This window comes from Stegodyphus dumicola, chromosome 3 (assembly GCF_044657685.1).
Source record: "Stegodyphus dumicola isolate Sdum_Otavi_A_Nest chromosome 3, ASM4465768v1".
Lineage (NCBI taxonomy): Eukaryota > Metazoa > Arthropoda > Arachnida > Araneae > Eresidae > Stegodyphus > Stegodyphus dumicola.
This window is the reverse complement of record NC_140770.1, coordinates 273,849,344-273,866,188: the sequence shown is the minus strand read 5'-3', so window position 1 is coordinate 273,866,188 and position 16,845 is coordinate 273,849,344. Positions and strand designations below refer to the sequence as shown.

The window sequence follows — 16,845 nt, the reverse complement described above, 5'->3', positions numbered from 1 at the left end:
AAAACTCTAACCCACGTTTATTATTTCTAGATACGTAGGTTGTCTGAAAAGTTTCCGACTTAACAAAGAAAAGTGATATTTTTTCTCCAAAATTACTTTTATTTTTCGACATCATTTCCTTGTAAGTCATTTCTTCCAGCGATGTTCCCATCCAGTTATGAATAACGTAGTACTCCACCCGAATACAAGCAACTGAGAGCCCGAATCAGGAATTCGTTTTATTTTGTAAAACTTTAACGAATTTTTGATTAAAACACTCAACGATTTCAAAGCAAGCAGTAGCAACACTGTACGAAATAAAATTTTTTTATCTCCAGAGCGCGAAACTATCCATCAGAAATTCCAAAAATATGCTCTTATTAAATATTTATAGCCCAAACCCGCGTTAGTGCAAATGCTCTCGAAACGCGTATATGTGTGGGAAGGAAAAAACTTCCCTTTATGCGTAATATAAAATCAAATTAAAGTGGGTAATTTTGTAATTTAAATTTTTTATTATTTAAAAATTTAATTTTATATTACACCCCTTTAGGCGTAATTTTTTGCTCGAAGGCATAAAATGCCGTATCTTAAACTTTTCCTAAATAACTTCAAGTAAATAATATAGCTATTTAAATGAATCGTACGAAGACAATTGAAAAATATTCATGTATGTTCCATCACATCTACGCACTCTGGCGTAACGGCTTTCGTGACAGTGACAAGACAAACCGGGAGGACATTGTGTGCTCTAGTAATAATGAGGGAGTCAATAAAATGAAAGTATACGTCTGGTGATAACGATCAAGTAACTATCGCAGCAATGATAAAGACTAGAGAAAACAAGACTAAAGAAAACAAACACAAGTAAGCAACACAATGACGATGCAGTTCCGGTGTTTATACAATTTCCGAGTGACAACACATAACATAGATGCTAGATCTGTAGTTAATAAATACTGAAATACAGTTCGTTTCACTACCTTATACTATTTTACTCTTTCCAATACCAAACTATTTTTCCAGAAAATTATATTAATCTATTTCTAAAAGTATAATTGTAAGCAAAGGGCTTGTTGTATGTTCTAATGCTGTTACGGTTAGATTATCGAACTATTTACATGAAGAATTCGTGCTTGACTTCGAATGGAGGCGCAGCATGCGTTTCAAAGAATTCTGCCTCCCAGATTCCTAGAACTACCAAACCTCTATTAAAGAATACTGCACTTTAGCGGACAATCCCCTTGTGGTAATGTCTCCCTCCTTTCTGCATGCCGTTCGTGATGTAATGGTAGCAAATTTGGCGCGTATTTGAGAGGTATTTGGTAACACATTTGGCGCGTATTTTACATTTTTCGCGTCTTCGGCTTCAAAATAACCTAATGTTTTACAGTGGCGCCCAAACTAAAAGGTCGTGAATGATGATTCTTCACCATCATAATTTGGCGCCTGTGTTCCCTGATCCCCAATCGACCTTTAAATAGGTAGTATATAAGGTGTTTTTAATAATCTTATTCCCTGTATATATTTATCTCCTTGAACTGTAAACCATCAATTATGTATTTTGCCTTATTTTATGTATTGTTTTCCCTGTTTTGCCTTTTTTTTTAATTTTATGTATTATTTAACTTTTTAGTATTTGACTTCTTATTACTTTTAATGTTGCTATTTAGTATTTAGCCCTATTTTAGATATTATTCTTACTGTTTTATCAGCCACTTTGTTAATTGCCCATATATTGCACTGTACTCATTTATTGTTCACGTTGTGGAAGTCTTTTGTAACCACATTTGTAACGTCTTGAGCACAATATGTATGTATAAGTGTGTTATTTTGATCAAGTTATTTCCGTCAGAGGGTCTACCTGGCCGATATGCTAACTACCCAGTGGACCGGCTGCCTCGCTGTCAGTGGAAAGGAAAGGAAAAAGGTAGTATATAAGGTATTTTCTCCTTCCTTTCTGCATGCCTTCGTAGTGTAACTGTAGCACACTCGGCGCGTATCCGAGTGGTCTAGGTTCGAGTCCTGGCGAAGGCAATGCACATATTTACGTCTTCGGCTTTAATGTCTCTGCAATGTATATAGTTCTTCATAAAAATTACTTATGTGTTTATTACATACCTGTTAAAGCAGGTTCAAAGACTTTGATGATTTTCCCTGGTAAAGAAGGATGGAATTTGCAGATTTCTTACTTTATTCTACATTATTAATTGTATTACAAGTATGTTTAGTGTATTGCTCGACAAGCGGACTTTGGACTTTACCTGGCCAAACAGGTTTATTGGATTTTGCTTTTATTCTAGTGTATTTTGCGTAAAACTCGGTGTCGCAAATATTTTCTACCGTGAATTCAAACCACAGCCAATCGTTAACAACTACAGACTCTCAGGATTGGACCTAAAATTATAAGACTTAGTGCTCTCATAAAAACTTTTGTGAATTTATTACTTAGACTCTGAACGTTGCACACTGCGCAATAAATAAATAAATAAATAAATAAAAATAAAAATAAATAAATAAAAAAGGACAGTTTTATATCTCCGTTTCTACTGGACCGATTGACGAAATTCAAATTGCGTTTTTCATGTCTCGAAAGCGCAACTTAGGATATATATCAGATTTATATATAGCACTGTTCTAATATAGGTATTTTGACACAAATTGGGACTTTTTCTGAAATAGCATGCCAACTTTTTTCCATATTTCGATATTACGGCTGAAGTCATGCCTTAATATTAAATTTTGTAAAATTTGGTGCGAAATTTACGAAGAAATTTAAAATTTATCCTGGCAAGTTTTTTGAGTTTGCGCCAAGAATACTTAATACAGAGTGTTTCCTATTGTTATATAATTTCCTATAGTGTTAAAGTCCCGGACCTATTTTGATGTTTAATAACTCATAAAATAATAAAGATAGATTAAAATTAATAACATAAATGGTTAGATAGACTTAAAAAGTTTCATGACCCTTGTCAATGAACTTCCACATGTGCCCCCTTCGTCGCACGGAGAATATCAAGTCGATATTCAGTTTGACGCCAGGTACCGTTAAGCATGTCGGCATCCACAGAGGCTATTGCGGTTGTAATTCTGGCTTTTAGGTCATCCATATTCGACACTCTCCTCCTGTAAACGTTGTCCTTTACAAATCCCCAAAGGAAAAAGTCCAGCGGCGTTATACCAGGTGATCTGGGTGGCCAAGGAATTGGACCTCCTCGCGCAATCCATCTTCCTGTAAAATAGTCATTTAGAGAACTACGAACGATGGTACCCCAATGAGGTGGTGCACCATCTTGTTGCAAAAAGACATGTGGCTGAAGCTCTACTAGTTGTGGAAATACGAAGTTTTCCAACATGTCTAAGTATACGACTGATGAGACCGTCTTTTCTGTAAAAAAGAAAGACCAAATGACACGGTCGTGCATTAGTCCTCACAACACATTAACCTTTGGGGAATCCCTTTGTGCCTCACGGTATTCATGGGGGTTTTCAGATCCCCCATATGCGCACATTATGGCGATTAACAATGCCAGAAAGATGAAAGGACGCTTCGTCGGAGAACAACGTCGGCGCTTCAGAAATTCAGTATCATCTTCTATCCTCCTTAGCATATCTCTTAGCAAAGGCCATCCTTCTAGGCCTATCGTCCGGTTTCAAAACTTGAACAATTTGAACTTTGTATGCATGAAGTCTTAATTTTTTTTAATAACCTTGTACACCGTTGAAATTGGCATATCCAATTCTCTTGCCGCTGATCTCACAGATCTTCTAGGATTGTGTAAAAATGTCTCTCTGACACGCTCAACATCAAAATCACTTGTGCAGGGACGTCCGGAACGTTTCTTATCTGCGATACTTCCAGTTTCTAGAAAATTCTTTTTCCATCGCAAGATGCTGCTTTTGGATGGATGATCTTTTTGCTAAATTCTTCTGCAATTTCTCTGTGTTTGCATTATGGATTTCATTTCTATGAACCACCATAAAATCTGTGCTTTCTCTTGTGGTGTATGCATTCTCCTTAATATCCGGTTGAATAAAACATCCCGTTCAAAAGTACTAGAACAAACACATCAAAAGTAAACATAACATTGCAATAGTTGCCAAAAAACAAAAGAGAGAAAAATGCAATTAATAAGCAGACGATTATTTAGAAAAGTACAGATATTTAGACTGGAAAATGAAATTATCTGAAATTAACCACACGCGCAGAAGATATTTACAAAAGTAAAGATATTCAAACCTGAAAAGGAAAATATATGAGTTATTCTATCAATAAATGCCATAAGTTTATTTATATCTTTATTATTTAAGGATTTATTAAACATCAAAATGGGTCAGGGACTTTATAAACACTCTGTATATGGCAACCTATTTTCCCTTCCCTTTTAACATTGTGCATGATCCGAAAAAAAGTAACATCCTTCCTACTTTCAAATAATTTTAACAAAAGCAATTTCAATGTCGAGCAATTTCAAATAATTTTAATTTTCAAATAATAATAACAAAAGTGCCTAAACCACATTTGTTCTTATTTCAACAAATATGTCAAATTTTAAAACGCGCCAATGTTTTAATTCAGGTATATCTTGGAAAATGTTGAATAAAAAAAGAGTCATTTTTTGCATGTATGCATAGAAATACATCTACTTTACGATGTTGGTAATAATTTTATAGATATATAGATTATAATTCAAAATGTTTTTCGAAAAAATTCTTAATTATTTAAAAATAGAAATTTTAGAAATAAATCATAAAAAATGGGCGAATTTTATTTGGAATGAACCTAAATGTCGAAATGTGAAAGGAAGAATGAAATATGTTTAATAAAAAAAAAGAGAGGTTAATAAATATATACCAAATTCAATTAACATGGAGGAGCTAATTTTTTAAAAACTAATCGTGCGATGTTTACGAAACGTGGCAGTTTGGTATAATTTGAGTCATAGAATCTAAATATGAAAAAAAAATTGTCATATTATTTCACAAAAAGTCCAATTTTGTGTCAAAATAACTATTTTAGAAAAACGCTATATATAAATCTAATACATATCCTCAGTTGCGCTTTCAAGACATGAAAAACGCTAGTTGAATTTCGTCAATCGACCCAGTGGAACGGAAGATATAGACTTTCCAGAAATTCATAAAAATACAGTTTTAAAATGCTTCTGCCATTTCAAAATAACTTTTATAGCTTCTCACTCTGAGGACCCGTAGAGTAACTGCTAAGTAACTGAAAGTTAGGGTTCTTTATATTGTTCGAATTTATAATTTTTAATTAGTTAAATAAATACACAGGGTATTTACACATTTTTAACACGATTTTGATAAATTTTTTTTTTTTTTTTTTAAATCTTTTGGAATAAAAGAAATCCGAAATATCGTCTGCTACTTTTAAATAATACCCCCCCTCAATGGCAGGCTCTAGCCGTTTATGGGTGTTGGTTACTACTAAGGCCGGAAGAGGTGGTCTCTATTATGAAGGCACCTAATAGGTTCTAATCTTTGCGACCCCTCTAATTATTTGAAGGGACGGGCTAATTACAGCCATGCCTTCTCCGGGACTCGAACCCGGGCCCTTCAGTACGCAGTCAGAGTCGCTAACTACTTTCCTGTATGGACGGCATTTTTTATTTTTTTATTTATTTATTTTTTTTTAATTGTGTACTTTTTAACTAATTCTTCTTTCAAAATGTCGCATGAAAACAGACTGTCGACTGAAGGACATGTTTTTGCGTTTTCCAAACCGAAATATTCTTCTTCTGTAATTCAAAAAAGTTGTAAATTAAATAGTATTAAAATTTCTAAGCGCAAAGTAAGAATTATATTAATCAGAAAAGGAAAAACCGTCAATCATTACTTCTGTCTACACGGAAATAAGACTCCAAACGAATATCTGAAAAGATATGTACTGTTTCTAGTATTACTGCTGTTCAAATACATCTGTAGCAACAATAAATAAAATAATATTTCTCTATATTTTTAAGATTTACAACTTTAAAAAGTTAAAAAATAATAATATTCACCAGCTTCTCTCGAGGCATGTGGCTCGATACAGAACAATTCGTAGAACTCTCTATAGAAACTATTTGGCTGGAGACAAATGGAAATTCATTGCGACGTTTGATGAAATATGGGTTTACCTAAATGACTGAAACAAGAAGGCCTATTTAAAATCAGCTCAACGTACTGTAACGTTTGATCACCCGTGATGAATGAAGGAAAAACCAGATGTATTTTAAATATTTATTTTTAAACTTAACAAGATTTCATGATTAAATAAAAGTTTAAAATAACTACAGCAATAATATAAAACCGGCCGCTTGATGCGGCTTTTCGTCGCTGGCGCGACTTAACTCAAGTCTCTCTCTACGTAAAATCACACATAAAAGCCTCTTCCTTTCCTTTTAAGTTCGCGTCTTTAGGAAACGAAATCAGAAGGGGTCTTTTATGACTTTCTTTTGTTGAGTAACTTTCGCCATTTAGCGGACACTGGATGACATTTTCGCCCGGAAACCACCCAGGGGATTTCCTTCCATTCCTTTATTTCCTCAGATAATTTAACTGAAAATTAGTCTCTGGAGAAACAGGAAGTACTCTAATTAAACGGATGTTTATCAGAGATCAGCATTTGTCACAGTACTATCAAGAGAAAGTTTTAGGTCTGATATTTATAATAATAATAATAATAATGAACGTTTCTTTATCCTAACGACTTTCAAAGAGTGAAAAGTTATCAAGACAAAGTTTGAACTGATGTTTTTCGTATGGACAACTGTGGCTTTTTTTTTTTTTTTTTTGCTTGTATGGACAACTAGGGGGTCGACTGAGGACACAACATCCTGCGTTCTGGTTAGGACTGCGAAAAAAAAGTTCTATATCTCTTGTTCTACTGGGTCGGTTGATGAAATTCAACTTGCATTTTTCATGTCTCGAAAGCGCGACTTAGGACATGTATTAGATTTATATATGAAAAAGACTCTTTCTGAGAGCAAACCCACCAGGACTGATGGACTCTGCAAAGTGGTGGAAGAGGAATGGAACGAAAAGTTTTCTATCAGGGAAATGAGTTTACGAAAAGCAATAATCACGACGCGGACTCATAGTAAAAAAAAAAAAAAAAAAAAAAAAAAAAAAAAAAAAACTATCAGATCTAACATTTAAAAAAAATTACTACGAAAAATATCAGTTGATTATTCTAAACATTAATTAAGTAGCCCCAGAACTGCTCTAAAAATGTGTAAACATCTTGTGTAAATAAATATATTATTGATGCTATAAAAAGGGGATTAACTTCTCAGCTCTTATAATTTCTTATAATTTTGTGTCTCACCCCGGGGGGGGGGGGTTGACGTAGAGATCTTTGCGAAGCTACTGACTAGGATCTGTACCTAGGCAATCTCGGCCACGAAGGTATAAAATTCATGAACCTAGCAGTTCCAAAACCCGGGTTGGGTCGTCTGTACGGCTCGGGGGATTGGCGGAAGTCGGAAGTCCTAGAACTGATGATTTGATTCTGTAACTCGGTTTGGTACGTCACCGAGTTTGCTAGGTAATGTCCTGATGTGACGGGCTGCCCGCGTAATACTGGAGAACGCAATTTGACGACCAGTCAGATGTTCAGGTGATCAGGTCACGCACTCACCAAATGTCGAGAACAGGGAGTGGTGACCCCCGGCAAGTCGGTGGGAGATTTTTTTTTTTTTTTTTTTTTTTTTTTTTTTTTGAGCAGTTTATAGTCTGTGGCAAAGATTCGGTTTGGGACCCGGATCTCCAGACTTATAAGTGAATTGGTTGAGCTCCTAATTAGAATTTTCGATAGACGTGCTGTGGTTAAAAATTGGATTTGTGGCCAAGTTCTCCAGCCCAATCTGAGAGAGTTTACCTGTGACAATATCGGCTAAGAACTCCCCTGTCTAATATGGGGGATTTTCAGCAGGGACCGGTCTCTTTAGTTGCCTTAAATTGCAGGAAAGGTGTATAAAATTTGTTGTTGTTATCATTATGTAATCCAAACGACCAAAATCTATACAATATTTGTTCCTAATTTCTAAATTCCATTGTGACGAATGTTTCCTATTATGTGCTTACATAGTGTGATTTCAATGTTACTATCACTTCAGCTGAAAGCACAGAAAGCCAAGGAAAGCAGAACAAAAGAGTATAAAACATCTTTTGCATTCTGGTACTTAAGCGAGCAATTTAGTTAAATAGACGTGGGCGAAATGGAAGTGGAGCACTTCCTCGTGCGCCCCCCAGCCGTAGGTATAACAATGCCAATTTATACAGCCTCAAGAATTAACCCACTTTTTTGCACCGAACTTTCCCACTGACAATGATACTCCTTGTAAAAAAGACAATTCGTCAAAGAAATCTCTGCATGTAATGAACGTCGAAAGTGTTTGCAAAAGAAACTCAGAATATTTGCCACTCACCACTAAATTAGATTGTAACCAAATCACAAACAATTTCTGAACAACATGGCAACCCTACAACATGATTACAAACTTCCGATGTAAATAGTTTTGTTAACATTATTAATTATTGGTATCTATGTATAATACGGCGACATTCCTGTAGCACGGTTTCTCTCTGACATGGTTAGAAAATAAAATTTAAATTTAAAGCCAAACTGTACTAAATAAAATGTCATTAGTAAATCAAACAATTTTAAATACAGTCAAACCCAGTTTAGCGATTTTCAAGATGTGACTGATTAACCCTTTTCCGGTACACTAACTTTTAAAGTCGGAATTTTGATTAAAAATAAATAAATAAATAAAAATCTGAAATGTTTCAGATTTTAAATTACGTCCAAAGGGGCGTTTTTTAACATTTTGTGTGTTACCTTTCTTTATTAAATATCATGTTCCTCGCACTTAAACCATAAGATCCAGTGCAACAGCAATATCGCAAAATAGTTTTAAAACGAGCATATCTTTAGAATTTCCGATACAGAGACTCACGCGCTGGAGATAAAAATGTTTTTTCTGCACAACGTTGCCATTGCTCGCTTTGAAATCCTTGAGTTTGTTAATCAAAAATTCGTCAAAGTTTTAAAAAATAGGAAATCGATCATAAAACAAATTTCAAACTTCAAATTTGGTCTTCCACATGCTCATATTCGTTGGAGGATTACGTTATTCAAAATTCGATGACTCTATGTACCGTTGTTTTATCACAATACGAGAAATATACATACATTTATGCAGATTTTTCATTATTTAATTTCTTCAAATATAATGCAGGACTCTAACATTTTGTGGCAACAGTTTGAAAAGTGAACCGACATTTATCAGTCCGACGCAAAATGCCAAAACGAAACTAATAGTCCTTCGGGATTCAAATCCCTTTGGACTAATAAAAAAGTAGGCAGTCTAATTAGGCCTAGAGGAGTACACAAGTAAAATTTTGTGAAGATAGCACTTATCGTTTTAATTTTGTGGGTGTGCCCAAAATGGCACACTGATTGAATACAGCTTCAAAAAGAGTGCTGAAACGAGCATCGTTGTCAATGAACTGACCGATGAGATGCGGAGAAACAATGAGTACAGACTCTCAGTTGTCCTAGATGATCGGTGAGCCCGGTTTGGGCACACATAGGGTTCGTGGTTTGATTTTAAGCAAGATTTCAAGGTAAAAATTTTAAACTAATATAGAATAAGGAGATAGCATACAGCCAAAAAAATAACATAGACATTTCTTTTCAAACAATTCCTTTTATACCCTAAAAAAATCTGGAAGATTTCGTTGAAAAATGAGGGTCTTAAAAAACTAAACATGGATAAAATATATGGACTGGTTTGTGTTGAGCTGCCATCTACTATAAATAAAGAATGTTTAGAGTAACCTACAAATCCTTTTATATTCAATTTTTCTGTGCGTACAGAAGGAAATTTTTAGGTGTGTCCAGACCGGACACACTGTGCCGCAAAGAGTTAAGATGTTTCTCCCGTGCTTACCCTTGTGGTGTTAGCACATCTAACTGGCATCTGAAAAGCTACAAATAAGTTAAACAACTTTAAATATAGTGTAATCCTGCTCTGGTACTTACATATTATCCCGTCTACCATAAAACTGTAGCAAATAGCGCGATTTAGCGCCAATGATGGATAAGCTGACGTCACAGCTTAACATCTGTCCTTTGGTATGATGTACTCTCGAATTCTCGATAAGTCACAAAGAATCCTATTTGTGACATCATTCCGGTTTATTTACACCAACTATATCGTATAACTAAACTCATTGCTCGTGCTATCAAGGGAAAAAAACTCATCACCGGAGCCCTCTTCCTCGATATTTCAAAAGCTTTTGTTTGCGTATGGTTAGAGGAACTCAGCTGGTCAAGAGAACTAACATCTGTTGAACTGTAGAGAAATTAGGTTAATTGGAAAAGTACGGAGAGATGAAAAATTAGCAGCCGACTTCGCCGGGAATCGAACCACGGACCTCTGGAATACCGGCCCAGCGTGAAGAACCAGTACACCACGAAGACACGCTAGGAAAGCGGAAGAAATACCTTATAAAATGAAGAAGAGAACAGTTGGATATGATCGACAAAACAGTAATAGATTAGGACAATTACCTACAGGATGTTAATACTCTTAGCACTCTACACACAGCTTTCGGTAAAATCGGAGGGCTTAATAAAGTAGTAGAGATGGGCGGAAGCCTTTTTACGGAACACCCACCTCCCAAAAAAAAAACTGAGAAGGTCGAATACTTCTGCAGCAGTGGCTATTTGGTTGATTGTGCAGAGACTGACGAATGTTTTATTGTAAGAATAGAAGTTTCCCCAAGGGTCGACTGGGGGGGGTGGCAACCCCAACATTTTGACTAGGACCTGCACCTAAACAGGCTCGACTTCTGGAATACATAATCAGTCTTCACAGTGACTAGAACCATCGTTTATTCGGTGGTAGGTTCAGGCTCAGCAGGGACCTTACTGGTACTCTATTGTCTGCCCCTTGGTTGTGAAGAAGTTACATGGTTTGATATCGAAGGTTGTCCTTGGGGGTTTGGCTTCCCTTGGTCAACACTTGGGGACGGACTACGATGTTCTTCTCTATGTGGATGCTTGCCGTCCACCTCTGACTTGTGACTACTTATTTCCAGACTGTGTGTATCATATATGTCCGCCTAGGTTGACCGGAGGAGTTATGCCTCTTTGGGCCACCTCTAGGGCTTGGGGCATTATAACCATGTAGAGCATATAATAGTCGCACAGACGATATTGGGTAGGGGAACCTACTACTGTACCGAAGGCCCGGGTTCAAATCCCGGAGAAGACATGGATGTTTGTAAATGCATAATGTCGGGGCGGCATGGCGGCACTTTAAATATGCGGCGAGCCGAAAGTCCTCTCGTGTGAACTGGTGGGAGAGAGGGGTGGAAGATCTCCGGATCCCCCCCCGAGGTGCTCTTCCTCAAAATTGGAGGTGGAAAATAGAAGTCCAACCTCTCTTCGGAGTAGGTTCTGGTAACCATTGTTCCGTGTAATATGGACAAGACAACGACAACAACAACAGGCATCTAATAAGCTAGGTCTGGGAACACTAGGTAGACACAGTGCACTGCACTAGAGAAACATAGAGCACTATTCGAAAAGAAGGCGAATATTTTATTGCAGACAGTGCGACTCAATTTCAATTTTGCAGGAACGACTGGAACACCTTTAACGGGATCTCTGGAAAAGTCGACTTTCCGTAGTGTGAGGTATAGTTCGACCATCTCAAGTGCAACCCTGGTTGGCATTCTGCCAAAACACATAGACTCGTCCAAAAGGGGCGGTATTGCTTGCTGCGACGTGAAAGGTCTTCTTTTCTCCGAAAAGAGCTATGCTGGAGGGAAAGAAAGTCCCCATCCTTTCACCCTATTTTGAGAATAATTCGGTCCGAATGGCGCACGCGTGTTTGCGCTCATGGTCGCGGATGAGGCTGTCGAACTATACATACATACATACAGAGGGTTGTTACACAAAATCTGCTAAATAAAAATAATAACACTTCTCCAAGATACCGAAAAAGGTCCGTCACTTAATTTGGTAAATAAAGCTGTGTTTTATATTCTGTTGTATAAACACATATATATTCATTTTATGATATTAGTTGAAATAAAATGGGATGCCCTTAATAAACAGCAGTAAAGTAAAAAATAGAATTCTTTCACTTGAATTACAGTAATTACTTATTTAGCTTCTGGAAAAAGATAATCCAATTATTTGGATTTTTAAATAGCTCTATGCTGGCTATAGTTCCTGCTATTCCGAATACTTGATTCGCAAATACTAGGTTGGCAAAATATTTTACAAGTATTCATTTATTCTGCTACCTCTTGTAGTTACATTTCCATATGAACAAACATTTCAAATCCTTATTCCTGATAGTGAAAGAGAAATGGTTCTGAGATTTTTATACACATGTGTACATCGTTTCTTATGGGCTGTCAAGCTATATTGCAACAGGAAATGACTTGCTAACTTGTCAGAAACATCAAAGCACACTTTTCATATTCTTTATTGCCTATCTGTACGTATATCCTTAATTCATAGCCAACAACAACGCCATCAACACACACCACACACACACACACACACAAAAAAAAAAAAAAAAAAAAAAAAAAAAAAAAAAACTTAAAGTCTTTTTTTATATTACGCTCTTCGTTTTATTTCATTTACACACACATACACATTTCGAAAGCATTTGGCCTTAACGTTCCTTTGGGCTAAAAATATTTAAAAACACCGCGCTGGAGATAAAAATGTTTTATTCCATACAGTGCTGCCACTGCTCGCTTTGAAATCGTTGAGCTTTTTAATCAAAAATTTGTTTTGAAGTTTTACAAAATATGAGACAGAGAAAAAAACAAATTGGAAATTCTAATTCGGGCTTCCAGGTGCCCATATTCGGGTGGAGGACTACGTTATTCAAAATTTGATCGCTCTAGGTACCCTTGTTTTTTTCACAATCTGATAAGCATACGTACATTCATGCAAATTCTTCATTATTTAATTTCTTTAAATATAATATAGCGCGATAATATTTGGTGGCAACAATTTGAAAAGTGATTCATCGCTTTTAGTGAATCGACGGAAAATACCGTTTCGAGAACAATAGCCCTCCTGGGCTAACGTCCGTTTGGGATATAAGGAAAAAAAAAAAAAAAAAGAAAAGAATTAATCGCAAAATCCTATTATTTTTTTAGCTGATTGACGAGGTTTTATAAACAACGACACCGTGTTTAGAGGAAAAAAACCAAAACAGCCCAACTCAAAAATTTTAATTAATGGGAGGGGAAACAGAAATCTAGTTTTTAATCAAACAACATAAAGATTCAATACTCCTAATCCCTGTTTAGGAACTGAAGACAGAGCTAATAGTAAAGTGATTAGGTTTGTGGAAACAAACAAACATGAAAAACGTGCATTGCTCTCGCCGGGATTCGATCTCACTCCTTATTCCTAGTCAAATGTGCTTCCAATTATACCACGAAGGAATGCAGTAAAGAGGAGAAAAAATACTTTTCGTTGTAAATAAAATAAGCATATATGTTCATTTAGTTTATTAGGTATTTTCTCCCTCTTTTCTGCATGCCTTCGTGGTAGCACACACGATGCGCATTCGAGAGCTCGAGGTTCGAGTCGCACACTTGAGCACATTGCACACTTCTTCAATTTCCTGACATCGAAAATAAAATTCTAAATGACTCTACAGTGGCGCCCGAACTGAAAAAGTGGTGGACAATGATTCGTCACCACCAAGATTTGGCGATTGTGTCTTCTAATCCCTAGTTGCCCTATAAAAGCGGAAGTATTTTCTCCCCCCTTTCTGCATGCCTTCGTGGTGTAACGGTAGCATACTCGTTGCGTATTCGAGAGGTTCAGGTTCGAGTCCCGGGCGGGGACTCGCACGAGTTCATTTTTCATGACTCCTGCTTCAGAAATGCCTAATGTCTTCTAAAATGCGTACATAGTGTTTATTTTTTATTTATTTGAGAAGAAAACAGGAAAATTCAGCTGCACTCTCCCTGAGATACGAACCACCGAATTTGCTGATTGCTAGTCGAAACAGCTACCAGTTACCCTACGACAGTACGCATAGGGAAGGCAATGATTCCTTATACAAATGTAAGGTACAATGAGAGCATTTTCCTAAGAAACATATTATTATTATTATTTCCTGATGGCAAATTTTAATCCGAGCTAGGCAAGCAAACTGAAATGTAACTACCCAAACGGTTCCCTTACTCTGAGTCAAATTTAAACCTTTCTTTTTCACCTACTGAGACTCACATTTTTTGGAATTACAAATGAAGGATCGAAATAATAATGTCTCTTCTTCCCACCCTCCAAAAAAAAAAAAAAAAAAAAAAAAAAAAAAAAGAACAGTTACTTTTTCAACTTCTGATTTCGATGTTTGCACATAGTATATGGAATGTAACAAATTTCTTGCCTTGCTTTCAAATTAAGAAATAATTCTTGGAAAATGAAATGAAGAAAATTTCCGTGCTGAACCTGACAGGATCTAAGAAGTAGTACTATAAAAGGATGAATGAAAATTTGTTATCTTTTCACTTCCTCATTCACAATTACCAGTTACAAAATCTAAACATCTGATAGTGAATTAAACTTAACTTTTTTTCATTCAAATCAGTGTATGACATCCTACTTTAGTTTTCATTCCATTAAATTTAAAATGTTTAAAACAACTGTATATGCCCCATTCTAAGTATTAGAATTTTTACAATATGAAGTCATATCATTTTCAACTATTTTAGCTTCTTCATATGTACAACCACTACCTAAACAAATATAATCAGTGTAAAATAAATTTTTAGCATAGTTAACAAAACGTAAAAAATAATTTAAATTTTCATTTTCTCTGCATAAACCTTAAACAAATATAACAGAGACAGATTACTCACGTTATTAAAAAAAGTGACTTCTTTTTGCAAGAAAATATTATTATTTAATTTAAGAGTTTGGGCTATAAATATTTTTTTCATTTTTCCATGCGCAATTTTACGACAGGAATGTATCCTGGAATTATGTAAACATCAGGCAAAATTTTATAACATTTTTAAAAATGCAAAAATATCGTTACCAAAAATCAAAACTTCTTTTAAAAATCTATACCGCGTAGTAAACATGAATTACACTTACTTCGTTTCTTTAGAGGAAAAAAAAAAAAAAAATAAATAAATTCGCAAGAAAAACAAATGAGGCACATCCACGTGGAGAATGACAGCAACCAAATTAATGCGGGCGAACTTCTCAACGAATAATAGCCAGTTTGTAAGAAATCTTTAAATGAAACAAGGAATGGTTAGAGTATTTCGCGACTTAATTGCTTGTGGCGCCATCTTGTAACAGAAAACGGAAGTAGAGTCCCTAACTGGAAATCGAAGATAAAAAGTTCAAATCTTACTTTACACAGTGGTTTCAAACTGGTAGCCCGAGAACATACATATTTCAATAATGAATTTGTTGCAAGCACAATGTTACGAAGATTTCATCATTTTAATTATTTGGAGTCTGAATTTACATCATTTTCATTACCATTAAAAAACTAACGTGAATAATGCAACAGAAAATCTGCAAATGGAGCTAACTAATTTACAATGTGGATATAAATCGTATTCAAAGATTTAGAGATAGAGATTTGATTAACTTTTATTCATATCTATCAAAAAATAGATAAGTTCAGGTACGGAATTTTGTACTGAGAATAATTTCTTTGTTCGGGAATACATTCATATGTGCAGAACAGCAGAACTCGTCTTACTTTCTTGTACGAAGTATTGCAATGGCGAAAATTTTCGGGTATCGTATTTCAACGAAAATATCTATTTTGACCGCTCTTAAATCCATCCGAACGATGTTTTTACGTGTAATCTGTATGTATGGGCAGAATAAAGGTCTCTTTCCCAAAACAGATAAGAAAATGGATTTAAAATGCATTTAGAAGAAATTCTTTTTTTCGTGGCATCTGTACGTACATACGTATGTATCTCTCATTACTCAAAAACGAGTAGCCTGAGAACGTTGAAATTTTGTATCTTGGACAGCTATAACAAGTAGTTGTGCACCTCCCTTTTAGGCTCAAATCGGTCACACCAAAAGTATATATATATATATATATATATATATATATTGTTTCACAAGAGTTAAATTAAATTAAATTTAAATAATTCTCTTGCGCCATTGCTGCAAGTAATGAAATTTGAATATATACATAAAGTAAGAAACTTAGAACTAATGTTTCACAAAGAAGAAAATTTTGAAATTCATAATTAATAAATTTCAAATAATCTAATAAATGCTACAAAGAATTTAATGAATGTAAAAACCAAAACTGTTTACAATAAAATTTATAGAGGAAAACTATAACCATTTCCAGAACGCTACTTTTTAAAGTTGGAGTTTTGAAAAAAAGAAAAAGGTAGGCAGTCTAATTAGGCCTAGAGGAGTCCACAAGTAAAATTTTGTGAAGACAGCACTTATCGTTTAATTCTGTGGGTGTGCCCAAAGTGACACTGATTGAATAGAGCTTCGAAAAGAGTGTTGAAACGAGCATCGTTGTCAATGAACTGACCGATGAGATGCGGAGAAACAAAGAATACAGACTCTCAGTTATCCTTGATGGTCGGTGACCTAGGGCGCACCTAGGTAGGGTTCGCCGTTTGATTTTAGGCAAAATTTCAAGGTAAAAATTTAAAACTAATATAAAATAAGGAGATTAGCGTACAGCCAAAAAAATAACATAAAAATGTTTTTCAAATAATTCCTTTTATACCCTAAAAGAAATCTGGAAGGTTTCTTTGAAAAATAAGGGTCTTAAAAAACTAAACATGGCTAAAATATATGGACTG

General features: G+C 35.3%; 1 protein-coding gene across 1 annotated transcript in view; it reads right to left on the bottom strand.

The window, feature by feature from the left end:
* Window positions 1–15,261, bottom strand: part of LOC118192481 (uncharacterized) — a 101,151-nt gene extending 85,890 nt beyond the window's left edge. The window contains exon 1 of the mRNA XM_085814162.1: window positions 15,137–15,261. The gene's annotated coding sequence lies outside the window, so the exon portion shown is untranslated. The remainder of the gene's footprint in view (window positions 1–15,136) is intronic.
* Window positions 15,262–16,845: the final 1,584 nt, after the last annotated feature.